The 16,037-nt window shown below is 56.3% G+C and overlaps 1 long non-coding RNA gene across 1 annotated transcript; it reads right to left on the reverse strand.

Annotated features, from left to right (window-relative positions):
- Positions 1-2,364: 2,364 nt before the first annotated feature.
- LOC310835918 lies at positions 2,365-15,726 on the reverse strand. Its single transcript, XR_014559795.1, has 3 exons — positions 15,624-15,726; positions 8,323-8,503; positions 2,365-2,447 (listed from the first exon to the last, which is right to left on the reverse strand). It is a non-coding gene; the product is annotated as an uncharacterized lncRNA (long non-coding RNA).
- Positions 15,727-16,037: the final 311 nt, after the last annotated feature.

Genomic DNA, 16,037 nt, shown 5'->3' on the forward strand with positions numbered 1-16,037 from the left:
AATTTAAGACGCGAAAATCAACGACCAGCCTCTTCTGTGGCGTGTCCCGCTTCTTTACAAAAAACACAGGATTTCCCCCCACCGCCTTGGACTCCCGGATGAATCCCCGCTTCAAGTTGTGATCTATGAACTCCCTGAGTTCCTGCAGTTCATCCTCAGACATGGAATACAGTTTCCCCGTCGGCAGCGTCGCCCCCGGCAGGAGGTCAATCTTGCAGTCGTAAGGTCTGTGGGGAGGCAGCCTGTCGGCTTCTTTCTCACAGAATACCTCCAAAAACTCTTTGTACTTGTTGGGTACCGCTTGCAACATGCCCAAGTTTAGCTGTGGTCCATCCTCGTGCCCCTCATCTTCCAGGTCAGCTAGGATGCAGTGTTCTGCGCAGTAGGAGGAGCAGAAGGTCAGTTGGCGTTGGTACCATGCCAATGCCGGGCTGTGCCTATCCAGCCAACTCATGCCCAACACTATGAGAGTGTCTGACAGGCGGGTGACGTTGAAGCTGATGACTTCGCGGTGATTCCCAATGCGCATCACCATTGGCGGCGTCTGCTGCAGCACTTGCCCTCCCAGTAGCTCCCTGCCGTCCACCGTGACGACGTTCTGAGGTACCGTCGCTGGCAGAAGGGCTATGCCATGTTGCTGGATGAACTCCATGCCTATAGAATCTGCATTGCTCCCAGAATCAATGGTAATGGGGATTTCCACGGTGAGCCCATTGGGAAGTTGAAGGGATGCGGTGAGCTGCACCACTGGTTTGGGTGGGAGGGGGTCTGTGGGCTGTAATATTCCTGGGGATTGCTTCACTGACTTGTCTGGCTGGCCCCCAGTGGCTCCATCTCCAGCCAGACAGTGGAGTTTCCCTGCTGTGGTTCACTTTGCTGAACTGCTTCTGTTACTGTTGCTGCGGCTGCAGTGTGCTTGTGAAACCTCTGGGGACACTCTTTCGCCATGTGCTGAGCACTGTCGCAGATGTAGCACTTCCTGGTCCCTCTAGGAGGCTTCATTTTGACTGCTCCCGGCGTTAGGGCTCCGGCGGTGGACTGAGCCTTAGCACCACCTATCTCCATCGGCTCCTCTCCCCCTCCCAGCGGAGGCATGGATCGAGCGCACGCTGCTTCCTTGGGAAAGGGGGGTGGTGCTCTTGCTGGCGTACGTCCCCAATGCCCTTCCTCCTTGCCCCAAGGGCGTTCTTCCAGCCTGACTCCAATCGTGAGCGCCCTCTCCACCACGTCTTTGGTGGTCTGGGGTCTCTCCCCCCTTGCAATTTCGTCTTTCACAGCTCCGTTCAGCCCCTCCCAGAACAGGTCTCTGACGGCAGGCGATTCTCTCTCCCACCCCAGTGCGTTCACCAATGCAAAAAAGCGTGAGTGATATTGCCTTACAGTGGCTCTGCCTTGTCTTAGTCCGTGAATCTCCTTCCTAGCGATATCAACATCAATTTCAGACAAAAAACACGCATCCATTGCTTTAATGAAGGCAACCACATTTTGGAGGGCTGGATCCTTATCTCTCCAGAGATTGCGCAGCCACGCTTTAGCTTCTCCACGTAAATGCGATACTATGAATCCCACTTTCTCTTCCTCCCTTCTAAAGTCTTTCTCTAGCAGCTGCAGTGCATATATTACATCCGCTCTGAAGTTAGGATACTGCTGCAGGTTCCCATCGAAATGAGACACAAGGCTCCCCCCTCTATTCCCCAGCCCAATCCCTTCTGGTCTGGTGGTCTGTAGCCCCTGTGTAGTCAGCACTTCTAACCTGGTTCGCAGATCCTGGCATGCAGCAGCTGCTTCCTGTTCCTTCTTTCTGGACGCCAAAATTTCTGCGTTCAGCTGTGTCACTGTGTTCTGCAGGCTTGCTATCTTCTCTTTGGTAGTCATTTGCCTGGTATGCGTGAGCTCGCGAAGCACCAATCTTCACCCCTCGCTGCTTTCCCTCACGTCACGAGGTTGTAAAATTGGTGGACTGGAGAGGGGACTTACTGTCAGGACTGCCTCTAGGTCCCAGCTCACAGAGGACCAATGCCCGGTGGATGTAATGTACAAAAGTCTTTATTGAAGTTTAGTTTCCATTTCAAAGCTCTGGGCGTGCCGCCCCACGTCTTGACTCTAGACCGGCTAAGTCCCCTCTGACTCACTGCTCCTCCCACACCAGTTTAAGATCCTAGCCCGGCTCCACCTCCTGCGCTGTTCTTTCCTTCGCTGGGTCCTTCTGCCCTCTGGGGTTTCCTCCTTCCTGGACTCCTCTGACGCTGAGCCCCCTGAGTCCTGCCCTTCCTTCCGGCGGGCTTTAGGACCTGGCTCCCTTCCCGGGCTCCCTGCTGTGCCGCTCGCCTGTACATTTGAACTTGGCGCGCGCGCCCAGCCGGTAACCTTCCTCCTGACCGTTTCCCCGCTTCCTGATGTGGGCGTGGCCAAACCTGACTCCTCTCCTCCCGCTGGTGGTGAGGACACTGGTCCCGATTCCTGGGACTCCCCCTCCCCACTGCGCTCTGGTGGGGAAGATGGTCCTGACTTCCAACTGCTGCTCAGGGACTCCCCGCTAGCCCCTTCCTCCTGGGGCTTCCCCCCTGGAACCCCCCTCGCTCTGGCCATTGGCGCTCCCTTCTGTGAGTCCTCCGATTCGCTGGAGAGGCTTGTGGAGTAACTCTTTCCACTGTCACTGCCTCCACCCCCCTCGGACTCCTCCTCCTCACTCTCCATTTGCTCCCCCTCCTGTGTCTCTCCTTCTGAACCCCTGACAGTGGGATTTATAGTATCGCATCTCCATGGAGAAGCTAAGGCATGGCTGCGCAATCTCTGGAGAGATAAGGATCCAGCCCTCCAAAATGCTGCTGCCTTCATTAAAGCGATGGATGCGTGTTTTTTGTCAGAGATTGATGTGGATATGGCCAGGAGGGAGATTCACGGACTAAGACAAGGCAGAGCCATTGTAAGACAATATCACTCACGCTTTTTTGCACTGGTGAACGCGCTGGGGTGGGAGAGAGAGTCAGCTGGCCATTGGCGCTCCCTTCTGTCAGTCCTCCGATTCGCTGGAGAGGCTTGTGGAGTAACTCTTTCCACTGTCACTGCCTCCACCCCCCTCGGATTCCTCCTCCTTGCTCTCCATTTGTTCCCCCTCCTGTGTCTCTCCTCCTGAACCACTGACAGCCGTGCACCTTGAACACGTGGTCTATGAACAGCTTGGCGGTCTGCTCCGCTGTGGCCACCTTCGCGCAAGGAATGAAGTGGGCCATCTTGGTGAACAAGTCTACTACCACGAGTACTGCTGTTTTGCCCCTCGAGCTGGGCAGATCAGTGACAAAGTCCAGTGCCACCCTCTCCCACGGTTCGAGCGGGGTCTGTAGCGGTTCCAACAGTCCCGCCGGCGGTCTGTGCACTGGCTTGGCCCTTTGGCATGTGTCGCACCTAGTGACGTAATCCGTGACTTCTCCCCGCATCTTGGGCCACCAAAAGTCTCTGGCTACTAATTCCACCGTCTTGTCCGTGCCAAAATGTCCGGCGCTGGGTGCGTCGTGTAACTGTTGTAGTACTCTCGCGCGGAGGTGGTCTCCCAGTACGTAGATGGCCCCTTTGCGGATGAGTAGCCCATCGCGTATCTGGAACTCGTCGTCCTTCGCTGTGCCGCTTCGCACTTCCTCCATCTTGGAGCGTGCGAAGGAATCTGTTTGCAGCGCGCGATGTACCGCTTCCAGGTCCACGGTGGCCGAAGCGCATGCCCACGCTTTAGGTGCGAAAATGTGTTTGGCCGCCACCGGTGCCGCTTCCTCGAGATACTGCGGCTTCCTGGATAGCGCATCAGCCATGATGTTGTTGTCTCCCGGGATATATTCTATCCTGAAGTCAAAATCCGCAAAGAACTCCGCCCAGCGAATGTGTCTCTGGTTCAGGAACCGCGCCGTGCGCCAGTACTCCAGGTTCTTATGGTCCGTGCGAACCTGCACTGTGTGTTTGGCTCCGATGAGGAAGTGCCGCCACGCCTTCAAGGCTGCATGGATGGCTAGCAACTCCCTGTCCCAGATGGTGTAGTTCTGCTCCGACTTGCTGAGTTTCCTGGAGTAGAAAGCGCACGGCCTCCAGTCCCCTTGCGGATCTTACTGCAACAGGACCGCCCCCACGGCTCTGTCTGAGGCATCTGTTTCAACCCTCATGGGTTTGCTGGGGTTCACATGTAGCAGCTGTTCTTCGGACGCGAAGAGACGCTTGAGTTTCTGAAAGGACTGCTCCGCCTGCTCTGTCCAGATAAACTTCTTCTTCTTGGAGCTGAGGGTGTCCGTGATGGCCGCAGTCTGCATAGCGAACCCCTTGATAAACTTGCGATAAAAGTTGGCAAAGCCGACAAACTTCTGGACCTCTTTCCGATTGCGCGGGCTCTTCCAGTCCAACACTGAGCGGACCTTGGCGCTGTCCAAGGCCAGTCCCTTGTCGGACAGCTTGTTGCCCAGGAAATCCACCTCCGTCATGTCGAACTGGCACTTCTCCAGCTTGGCGTAAAGCCTGTGCTCCCACAGTCTCTGCAATACTTCCTTGACGTCCCTCTCGTGAACCTCCTGCGATTCTGAGAAGATCAGAATGTCGTCCAGGAAGCAGACGCACTTCTTGTAGAGGAGTCCCGCTAACACGTGATGCATGAAGGCTTGGAAGCAGTGGGAGCCATTTTGTAAACCAAACGACATAACTCTATATCCGTAGGTGCCTAGGGGCGTAAACATGGCCGTCTTCCACTCGTCGCCCTCCCGCATGCGTATAAGATTGTACGCCCCTCGTAGATCCAGCTTGGTGAAGATGCGTCCCTTCCTCACCGTCGCCAGCAGGTCGTCGATTCTGGGCATGGGGAATGCCGTGGGCTTTGTCCTCGAATTTATGACCCTATAATCAACTACAAGACTCTTTTGGGGCGTGTCCTTTTTCTTCACGAAGAACACAGGACTGCCCCCCACTGCTTTGGATTCCCGGATGAATCCCCACTTCAAGTTGTGATCTATGAACTCCCTGAGCTCTTGCAGTTCGTCTTCAGACATGGAATACAGTTTTCCAGTCGACAGCGTCGCCCCCGGCAGGAGGTCAATTTTGCAGTCGTATGGTCTGTGGGGGGGCAGCTCGTCCGCTTCCTTCTCGCAGAAGACCTCCAAAAACCCTTTGTACTTGTTGGGTACCGCTTGCAGCATGCCCAAGTGTAGCTGCGGCCCATCCTCTTGCCCCTCATCTTCCTGGTTAGGCAGTATGCAGTTTTCTGCGCAGTAGGAGGAGCAGAAGGTCAATTGGCGCTGGTACCATGCCAATGCCGGGCTGTGCCTGTCCAGCCAACTCATGCTCAACACTATGGGCGTGTTCGACAATTGGGTGACGTTGAAGCTGATGACTTCGCGGTGATTTCCAATTTGCAGCACCATTGGCGGCGTTTGCTGTACCACTTGTCCTCCCAGTAGCTCTCTGCCATCGACCGTGACAACGTGCAGGGGCATCGTGGCTGGTAGGAGTGCTATGCGATGTTGCTTGATGAAGTCCACTCCTACAAAGTCTGCATGACTACCAGAATCAATAGTAATAGGAACTTCCATGGTTAGTCCATTGGGTAGCTGGAGCGATGCAGTGAGTTGCACCACTGGTTTGGGCGGGAGGGGGTCTGTGGGCCGTAAGATCCCTGGGGACTGCTTCACTGACTCGTCTGACTGGGCCCCAGTGCCTCTGTCTCCAGCCAGACTCCGTCGTTTCTCTGCAGTGGTTCCCCTTGCTGCACTGCTTCCTTTACTGTTGCTGAGGCTGCAGTGTGCTTGTGGATCCTCTGGGGACACTCTTTCGCCATATGCTGAGCACTGTCGCAGATGTAACACCAGTGTGGTGTAGTGGTTAAGAGTGGTAGTCTCGTAATCCTAGGGAACCAGGTTCGCGTCTCCGCTCCTCCACATGCAGCTGCTGGGTGACCATATGCTGAGCACTGTCGCAGATGTAACACTTCCTTGTCCCTCTAGGAGCCTTTGCTTTGACTGCTCCCGGTGTTTGGGCTCTGGTTGCTGTCTGAACCCTGGCACCACCTATCTCCATCGGCTCCTCTCCCCCTCCCAGTGGAGGCGTGTACTGGGCGCGCGCTGTCTCTCTGGGAAAGAAAGGAGGTGATCTAGCTGGCGTGCGTCCCCAACTTCCTTCATCCTTGCTCCAAGGACGTTCTTCCAGCCTCACTCCAATCGCCAGCGCTCTCTGGACGACTTCCTTAGTGCTCTGGGGTCTCTCCCCCTCGCAATTTCATCTTTCACAGCCACATTCAGCCCCTCCCAGAACAGGTCCCTGACGGCGGCTGAGTTCTTTTCCCATCCCAGCACGTTGACCAATGCAAAAAAGCGGGAGTGATATTGCCGTACAGTGGCTGTCAGAGCTTCCTTTAGGTCCCAGCTCACAGAGGACCAACGCTAGGCTGTCGTAATGTACAAAAGTCTTTATTGAAGTTCAGTTTCCATTTCAAAGCCGCAGCGCGCAGCCCTACGTCTTAAAACCTAGATCGGCGAAGTCCCGTCTGAGTCTCCTCCCCTCTGACACCAGTTTAAGATCCTGGCCCTGCTCCACCTTTTCCGCTGCTCTCTCCTCCTCTGGGTCCTCCAGCCCGCTGGGGAATTCCCCTTTCTGCACTCTTCCGACGCTGAGTCGCTTAGCTCCTACCCCTGCTTCCGGCGGGCTTTAGGACCCGGTTCCCAATTCTCATTCTCTGCTGTCCCGCGCTCCTGTACATTTGAACTTGCTTCTCGCGCCAACCCAGTGACCTTTCTCCTAACCGTTAGACTACTTCTGTCACTGCTTCCCTCTTCCGGGATACTGGCCGGATCTGACCTCCCCTCCGTTGTCCGACTCTCTGATGGAGGCGTGTATAGCCCTCCCTCGTCTTCTCTCCCTGGTGGGGAATGCACTGGCCCCGATGCTTGGGACTCTTCCCCCCCACTCTGCTCTGGTGGGGAAGCTGGTCCTGATTTCCAACTACTGCTCTGGGAGTCCCTGCTGCCCCCTTCCTCCTGGGGCGTTCCCCTTGGGAACCCCCTACCCCTGGCCACTGGCGCCCCCTTCTGTGAATCTTCCGATTCGCTGGAGAGGCTCATGGAATCCCTCGGGCCACTGTCATCTTCTCCTACGATCCCCTCGGATTCTTCCCCTTCGCTCTCCATCTCCTCTCTTCCCTGTGCCTCTGCTCCTGAGCCCCTGACAGTGGCTTTGCCCTGTTTCAGTCCATGGATCTCCCTTCTGGCCACATCCACATCCACAGCCGATAGAAAACAAGCATCCATCGCTTTAATAAAGGCATCCGAATTTTGGAGGGCTGTGTCATTATCGCGCCACTGATTGCGCAGCCATGCCTTCGCTTCCCCATGGAGATGAGTTAATATGAAGCCCACTTTCTCCTGCTCATCTCTAAAATCCTTTTGCAGCAACTTGAGCGTGAGAACTACGTCTGCTCTGACATTAGGATACTGCTGCAGGCTCCCATCGAAATGAGACACGAGACTGCCCCCCCTCTTACCGAGACCAATTCCCTCCGGTCTGGCACCCGGCAGCCCCTGTTTGATCAGCATTTCCAACCTGGTCTGCAGATCCTGGCAGACAGCGGCTGCTTCATCCTCTCTCTTTCTGGATGCTGCTATTTCCATGTTAAGCCTTGTGACTGCTTCTTGCAAGGCTGCCATTCTTTCATCAGTACTCATCCTTCCCGATCTTCGTGAGCTCGCAAAGCACCGAGCTTCGTCCTTCGCCGCGTCAATTCACGCTGCGAAGGTTTAAATGTGAGACGGGACTTACTGTCAGAGCTGCCCCTAGGTCCCAGCTCACAGAGGACCAACGCCAGATCGTCGTTATGTACCAAAGTCTTTATTGAAGTTCAACTTCCATTCCAAAGCCGCAGCGCGCAGCTCTACGTCTTAAACCCTAGACCGGCGAAGTCCCGTCTGAATCTCCTCCCCTCTGACACCAGTTTAAGATCCTAGCCCTGCTCCACCTTTTCCGCTGCTCTCTCCTCCTCTTGGTCCTCCTGCCCGCTGGGGCATTCCCCTTTCTGCACTCTTCCGACGCTGAGTCGCCTGACTCCTCCCCCTGCCTCCGGCAGGCTTTAGGACCCGGTTCCCAATCGTCATTCTCTGCTGTCCCACGCTCCTGTACATTTGAACTTGCCTCTCGCGCCAACCCAGTGACCTTCCTCCTGACCGTCACACTGCTTCTGTCACTGCTTCCCTCTTCCGGGATACTGGCCGGATCTGACCTCCCCTCCGTTGTCTGGCTCTCCGATGGAGGCGTGGTCAGCCCTGACTTATCTTCACTCCCTGGTGTGGAATCCTCTGGCCTCGATACCTGGGACTCTTCCCCCCCACTATGCTCTGGTGGGGAAGCTGGTCCTGATTTCCAACTGCTGCTCTGGGAGTCCCTGCTGGCCCCTTCCTCCTGGGGGGTCCCCCTTGGGAATCCCCTTGCCCTGGCCACTGGCGCCCCCTTCTGTGAATCTTCCGATTCGCTGGAGAGGCTCATGGAATCTCTCGGGCCACTGTCCTCTTCTCCTACGCCCCCCTCGGATTCTTCCCCTTCGCTCCCCTGTGCTTCTGCTCCTGAACCCCTGACATCCATCCCCCCTCGAAGCCCCCCCTTCCCCCCTCTCCCTCTTCAGGTGTGGGTTCTGGGTGCTCCAGTGTTGTGGGGGTGAGTGCAGGATACAGTTCTTCCCCCCTGGTGTGCAGCCAGCCGGCTGGATCTGGCCAGTCCTCAATGGGTTCGTTGACGTCGATCTCCTCTGCTTCCATCTCTCTGCAGCTTTGCTCGAACCCAGGATCCTCCCCCAACACGTCCATGTCCGTCTCCCCCCCCCGGTCGCCTCGGGGGAGGCTGCCTGCCAAGGCCCCTTCAGCAGTTCCCTGCTCCAGCCCCCCTCCTGTCGATCGTCCGACCAATACGAGCGGTCCGTAACAGACCCCGAGAGTGATCCCTCCGGGGAGCGTGTGTCGGGTGCTGGTTCCTCGTCTGATGAGAACCCCGGGAACGTGCTGGCTGAAAGTGTGGGTGTGAAAAGATATTCGTCGAAATAATCTGCCAGCATGGGCCTGTGTGGGAAAAGTGCATGGAACTAGTCTTTGAGGTAGTGCTCCTCCACCGCATAGTACGGTACCCAGCTGTTGGCGCAGGCCAGGGTACCTTCCCTGGCGAGGAGATATTCAACCCCCTCTTCCCCCCATCTCGAGTCCAAAATCTCTGTGACCTCGTTGAGTGGCTCCGTCCTCGGCGACCCCCCCCCTTCGTGGGTGCGTCTCTGATCGGGCTTGGAGCTGTCTCTGGCGCCTGAAACCTGTGAGGTGCCTTGAAGGGCGTGAGCACTGATCTATGAAAGACCGGGTGCATTCTGGATCCCTCCGGGAGTGTCAACCAGAAGGCCACTGGGTTGAGCTGTGCCTCGACTTGGTAAGGGCCTAGCTGCTTGTGTAGGGTTAGGGTTAGGGTTAGGGTTAGGGTTAGGGTTAGCGTTAAGGTTAGGGTTAGGGTTAGGGTTAGGGTTAGGTAGGGTTAGGGTTAGGGTGAGGGTGAGGGTGAGGGTGAGGGTTAGGGTGAGGGTTAGGGTTAGGGTTAGGGGTTAGGGGTTAGGGTTAGTGTCAGGGGTTCAGGAGGAGAGGCGCAGGTGGGGGAGGAGACAGAGAGCGAGGGGGAAGGATCCCAGGACGACGAGGAAGAGGATGACAATGACCCGAGGTTGTCCATGAGTCCGTCCAGTGAATCGGAGGACTCCCAAAGAGGAGCCCCCCTGGTCAGGCCAAGGGGACCTAGAGGGGGAAACAGTCAGGAGCAGGGGAACGAAGGGGGAACTCCCAGTGGGAGTTGGAAGTCGGGACCGGCTTCTCCGCCGGAACGGAGTGAAGGGGGTGGAGTTACCAGTGTGTCAGAAGCAGCAGAACAGAGAGCAGAGGGGGGAAGGAGATCAGCGCAAGACGTCCTGCCGGAAGGGGCGGAGAATAGTACCGAGAGCAGTGTAACTGTCAAAAGGAAGGTCAGAAGCAACGTACGCGCGCCAAGTTCAAATGTGGAGGCGCGCGGAAGTGAGGAGAGTCCTGGGGAGGAGCCTGGTCCCAAAGCGCGAAGGAGGGGGGAGCAGGCGTCAGAGGATTCAGCCTCTGGGGAGTCCCGGAGGGAGAGAACACAGGGGAGCAGAAAGACCCTGCGGAAAAGAAAGGAGAGGAAGAGGTGGACCAGCACAAGCCTCTTAAACTGGTGTAGAGGCGGGACTGACTCAGAGGGGACTTCAGCGGTCTAAGGGTAACAGACGTAGAGCCACGGAGCTCGGATGTAAAACCAAGAATGTTCTTCAATAAAAGCTTTTGTATATAACCCGGACTGGACTTTGGTCTCTTGTGAGCTGGGACCTCGGGTGGCTCTGACAGTAAGTCCCCTCCCAAAGAACGCAAATTTTTTTTTTGCAAAGCTCACGAACGGTAACGGCCATGAGTGCGGAGGAACAGCTGACAACGCTGCGGACTGCAGTTACCGAACTCACCGCTGCAGTCCTTGCATCTCAGAAGAAGAATGACGAAATGGAGAAGCACTGCCAAGACCTGCAAACAAGGTGGGAGCGTGCAAGCAGGGAAGGGTTCCCAGGGTCCAGATCGGAGGGAATTGGACTTGGAAGGCGGGGGGGCAGTCTAGTCACCCACTTCGATGGGAACCTGAAGCACTACCCCAGTTTCAGAGCAGACGTCTTGTATGCACTGCATTTGCTTCGTAATGACTTTAAAGATGAAGAGGAGAAAGTGGGATTTATTGTTTCTCATTTGCATGGGGAAGCTAGAGCGTGGTTGCGCAATTTGTGGCGTGAAGATGGCCCTGCCCGCCGCAATTCTGATGAATTTATTAAAGCGATGGATGCTTGTTTCCAGTCAACCGTGGATCTTGATCTTGCGCGCAGGGAAATACATGGACTGCGGCAAGGCAAAGCCACTGTGCGTCAGTATCATTCCCGATTTTTCGCGTTACTGACTGTGTTGGGCTGGGAAAAAGACTGCAAACCTGTGAGAGATTTGTTCTGGGAGGGTCTCAGCGGCCCCATAAAGGATGAACTTGCCAGGGGCGACAGACCTCAGACCCTGGAGGACGTGGTGCAGAGGGCTCTTGCGATAGGGATACGACACGAGGAACGTCCTTGGCACAATGAGGAAGGACGCCAGGCGCGTGCACCAGCAAGGTCGCCTCCTTTCATCCCCAGGGACTTCGGCCAGGCACATCCCTCGCCTCTGGTGAGGCAGGGAGAGGAGCCGATGGAAATTGGTGGTGCTAGGGCTCAAGCACCAGCCAGAGCCCCAGCTTCCGGTGCAGTAAAGGCGAAGCCTCCTAGAGGGACCAGGAAGTGTTACATCTGTGACAGTGCACAGCACATGACGAAAGAGTGCCCCCAGAGGCTCCAGAAGCACACTGCAGCTTTAGCAACAGTAGCAGCAGAAGTGATCCAAGAAGAGCAACCTCAGGGAAACGTGTTGTTGCCTATAACAACACGAAGCACGCGTCCACGGGGGTGACGCCGTTCTTCGCGAACAACGGTCGTCATCCCAGAACCTTTCCGGGGTTTGTGGCACCAGGAGAGGGGGTGCCGCAAGAGGCCCACCAGTTTGCAGCGGAGCTGCAGGAGGTGCACGAAGAGCTGCGGAGACATTTGGAGCTAGCCAAGCAAGCATATAAGGTGCAGGCAGACAAAAACAGGAGAGTGGGGGAGGACATCCAGGTAGGGGACTGGGTGTGGTTAGTGGCCCAAGCGATGCCAGCCAAGTCGTTGGCCAAGAAGAAACTAGGGCACAGGCAGTTAGGGCCGTACCAGGTGGAGGCTAGAATCAACCCTGTAGCCTTTCGACTGGCCCTCCCCGAAGGTTCCAGAGTGCACCCGGTCTTCCATAGGTCGGTGCTCACTCCCTACAAGGCACCGCACAGGTTTCAGGAGTCTGAAACAGTACCGAACCCACACATTAAGTCACCGGAGAGGGAGAGAGCGCCTAGGGCCGAACCTCTCAACGAGGTCACAGAAATCCTGGACTCGAGATGGGGGGAAGAGGGGGTAGAATACTTTCTAGCCAGAGAGGGTACTCCAGCCAGTGCCAACAGTTGGGTGCCGGACTACGCTTTAGACGAACCTCTTCTAAAAGACGAGTTCCATGCCTTTTTTCCGCATAGACCCATGCCAGCCGAGTACTTTGATGACTGGCTCTTTACGCCCACACTTTCAGACAGTACTTTCCGGGGGTTTTCTTCCGCCGAGGAGAGAACGCCAGAATCAAGCCCGCCCAGGGGATCGTGCTCAGGGGTGGACACAGAACCCTCTTATTTGTGGGACGAGCAACCAGAGGAAGACTGGCGCAGGAAATGGCTGACGGGACCTTGGCCGGCAGCACCAGACGAAGTGCCAATGGAAGAGGGAGAAGAGAACACTTTGGGTGAAGAACCCGAATTCGAACACTCATACACCGAACTGCAAGCAGAGGACATGGAAGTACAAAAACTGTATCCTGCATCTACCTCCGAAGAGCTGCAGCTCCTACAACCTGCACCTGATGGGCGGGAGGGGGGAAGGGGGGGCTTCGAGGGGGGATGGATGTCAGGGTTTCAGAGACAGAGAGCGAGGGTGAAGGGTCCCAGGGTGATGAGGAGGAGGGCGACAACGACCCGAGGTCGTCTCAGAGTCCGTCAAGCGATTCGGAGGATTCCCAAAAGGGAGCCCCCCTGGCCAGGCCGAGGGGCGATAGAGGGGGAAGCAGTCAGAAGCAGGAGAGCGGAGGGGGAACCCCCAGTGGGAGTTGGAGATCGGGACCGGCTCCTCTGTCGGAACGGAGTGAAAGGGGTGGAGTTACCAGTGTGTCAGAAAGAGCAGAACAGGAAACAAAGGGGGGAAAGAGTTCGGAGCAAGACGTCCTGCCGGAAGGGGTGGAGAGTAGCACCGAGAGCAGCGTAACTGTCGAAAGGAAGGTCAGAGGCAACGTACGCGCGCCAAGTTCAAATGTGGAGGCGCGCGGAAGTGAGGAGAGTCCTGGGGAGGAGCCTGGTCCCAAAGCGCGGAGAAGGGGGGAGCAGGCGTCAGAGGACTCAGCCTCTGGGGAGTCCCGGAGGGAGGGAACACAGGGGGGCAGGAAGACCCTGCGGAAAAGGAAGGAGAGGAAAAGGTGGAGCAGTACAAGCCTCTTAAACTGGTGCAGAGGCGGGACGGATTCAGAGGGGACTTCTACGATCTAAGAGCAACAGATCCGGAGCCACGGAGCTTGGATGTAATGCCAACAATGTTCTTCAATAAAACCTTTTGTATATAACTTGGACTGGACTTTGGTCTCTTGTTAGCTGGGACCACTGGTGGCTCTGAACCTAACCCTAACCCTAACCCTAACCCTAACCCTAACCCTAACCCTAACCCTAACCCTAACCCTAACCCTAACCTAACCCTAACCCTAACCCTAACCCTAACCCCAACCCTAACCCCAACCCCAACCCCAACCCCAACCCCAACCCCAACCCTAACCCTAACCCTAACCCTAAACCTAACACTAACACTAACCCTAACCCCTAACCCTAACCCCTAACCCTAACCCTAAACCCTAACCCTAACCCTAACCCTAAACCCTAACCCTAACCCTAACCCTGGGGAGGAGCCTGGTCCCAAAGCGCGAAGGAGGGGGGAGCAGGCGTCAGAGGACTCAGCCTCTGGGGAGTCCCGGAGGGAGGTAACACAGGGGGGCAGGAAGACCCTGCGGAAAAGGAAGGAGAGGAAAAGGTGGAGCAGTACAAGCCTCTTAAACTGGTGCAGAGGCGGGACGGATTCAGAGGGGACTTCTAAGATCTAAGATCCGGAGCCACGGAGCTTGGATGTAATGCCAACAATGTTTGTCAGGGTTTCAGGGACAGAGAGCGAGGGGGAGGGGTCCCAGGGCGACAAGGAAGAGGACGACGACGACCCGAGGTTGTCAGTGAGTCCGTCAAGTGAATCCGAGGATTCCCAAAAGGGAGCCCCCCTGGTCAGGCCAAGGGGCAGTAGAGAGGGAGGCAGTCAGAAGCAGGGGAACGAAGGGGGAATCCCCAGCGGGGGCTGGAGATCGGGACCGGCCTCTCCGTCGGAACGGAGTGAAGGGGGTGGAGTTGCCAGTGTGTCAGAAAGAGCAGAACAGGAAGCAGAGAGGGGAAGGAGTTCGGAGCAAAAACGTCCTGCCGGAAGGGGAGGAGTGTAGTACCGAGAGTAGCGTAACGGTCGAAAGGAAGGTCAGAGGCAACGTACGCGCGCCAAGTTCAAATGTGGAGGCGCGCGGAAATGAGGAGAGCCCTGAGGAGGAGCCTGGTCCCAAAGCACGAAGGAGGGGGGAGCAGGCGGCAGAAGACTCAGCCTCGGGGGAGTCCCGGAGGGAGGGAGCACAGGGGGGCAGGAAGACCCTGCGGAAAAGGAAAGAGAGGAAAAGGTGGAGCAGTACAAGCCTCTTAAGCTGGTGCAGGGGCGGGACTGACTCAGAGGGGACTTCTAACATCTATGGGTAACAGATGCGGAGCCACGGAGCTTGGATGTAACGACAACAATGTTCTTCAATAAAACCTTTCGTATATATCTTGGACTGGACTTTGGTCTCTTGTGAGCTGGGACCTCGGGTGGCTCTGACAATGTTCTTCAATAAAACCTTTTGTATATAACTTGGACTGGACTTTGGTCTCTAGTGATCTGGGACCACGGGTGGCTCTGACACTAACCCTAACCCTAACCCTAACCCTAACCCTAACCCTAACCCTAACCCTAACCCTAACCCTAACCCTAACCCTAACCCTAACCCTAACCCTAACCCCCTCACTCTCTGTCTCCTCCCCGACCTGCGCCTCTCTCCCTGAACCCCTGACCCTAACCCTAACCCTAACCCTAACCCTAACCCTAACCGTTCGTGAGCTTTGCAAAAAAAAATTTTGCGTTCTTTGGGAGGGGACTTACTGTCAGAGCCACCCGAGGTCCCAGCTCACAAGAGACCAAAGTCCAGTCCGGGTTATATACAAAAGCTTTTATTGAAGAACATTCTTGGTTTTACATCCGAGCTCCATGGCTCTACGTCTGTTACCCTTAGACCGCTGAAGTCCCCTCTGAGTCAGTCCCGCCTCTACACCAGTTTAAGAGGCTTGTGCTGGACCACCTCTTCCTCTCCTTTCTTTTCCGCAGGGTCTTTCTGCCCCCCTGTGTTCTCTCCCTCCGGGACTCCCCAGAGGCTGAATCCTCTGACGCCTGCTCCCCCCTCCTTCGCGCTTTGGGACCAGGCTCCTCCCCAGGACTCTCCTCACTTCCGCGCGCCTCCACATTTGAACTTGGCGCGCGTACGTTGCTTCTGACCTTCCTTTTGACAGTTACACTGCTCTCGGTACTACTCTCCGCCCCTTCCGGCAGGACGTCTTGCTCCGAACTCTTTCCCCCCTTTGTTTCCTGTTCTGCTCTTTCTGACACACTGGTAACTCCACCCCCTTCACTCCGTTCCGGCGGAGAAGCCGGTCCCGATTTCCAACTCCCACTGGGAGTTCCCCCTTCGTTCCCCTGCTCCTGACTGCTTCCCCCTCTAGCTCCCCTTGGCCTGACCAGGGGGGCTCCTCTTTGGGAGTCCTCCGATTCACTGGACGGACTCATGGACAACCTCGGGTCATTGTCATCCTCTTCCTCGTCGTCCTGGGATCCTTCCCCCTCGCTCTCTGTCTCCTCCCCCACCTGCGCCTCTCTCCCTGAACCCCTGACACTAACCCTAACCCTAACCCTAACCCTAACCCTAACCCCAAACCCCAACCCCCAAACCCCAAACCCCAACCCCAACCCCAACCCCAACGCCAACCCCAACCCCAACCCCAACCCTAACCCTAAAACCCTAAAACCCTAACCCTTACCCTAACCCTAACCCTAACCCTAACCCCTAACCCCTAACCCCTAACCCCTTACCCCTAACCCATAACCCCTAACCCTAACCCTAACCCTAACCCTAACCCTAACCCCTAACCCTAACCCTAACCCTAACCCTAAACCCTAAACCCTAAACCCTAAACCCTAACCCTAACCC

The sequence above is a fragment of the Podarcis gaigeae genome (assembly GCF_964106915.1).
Source record: "Podarcis gaigeae genome assembly, chromosome: 18".
NCBI lineage: Eukaryota > Metazoa > Chordata > Lepidosauria > Squamata > Lacertidae > Podarcis > Podarcis gaigeae.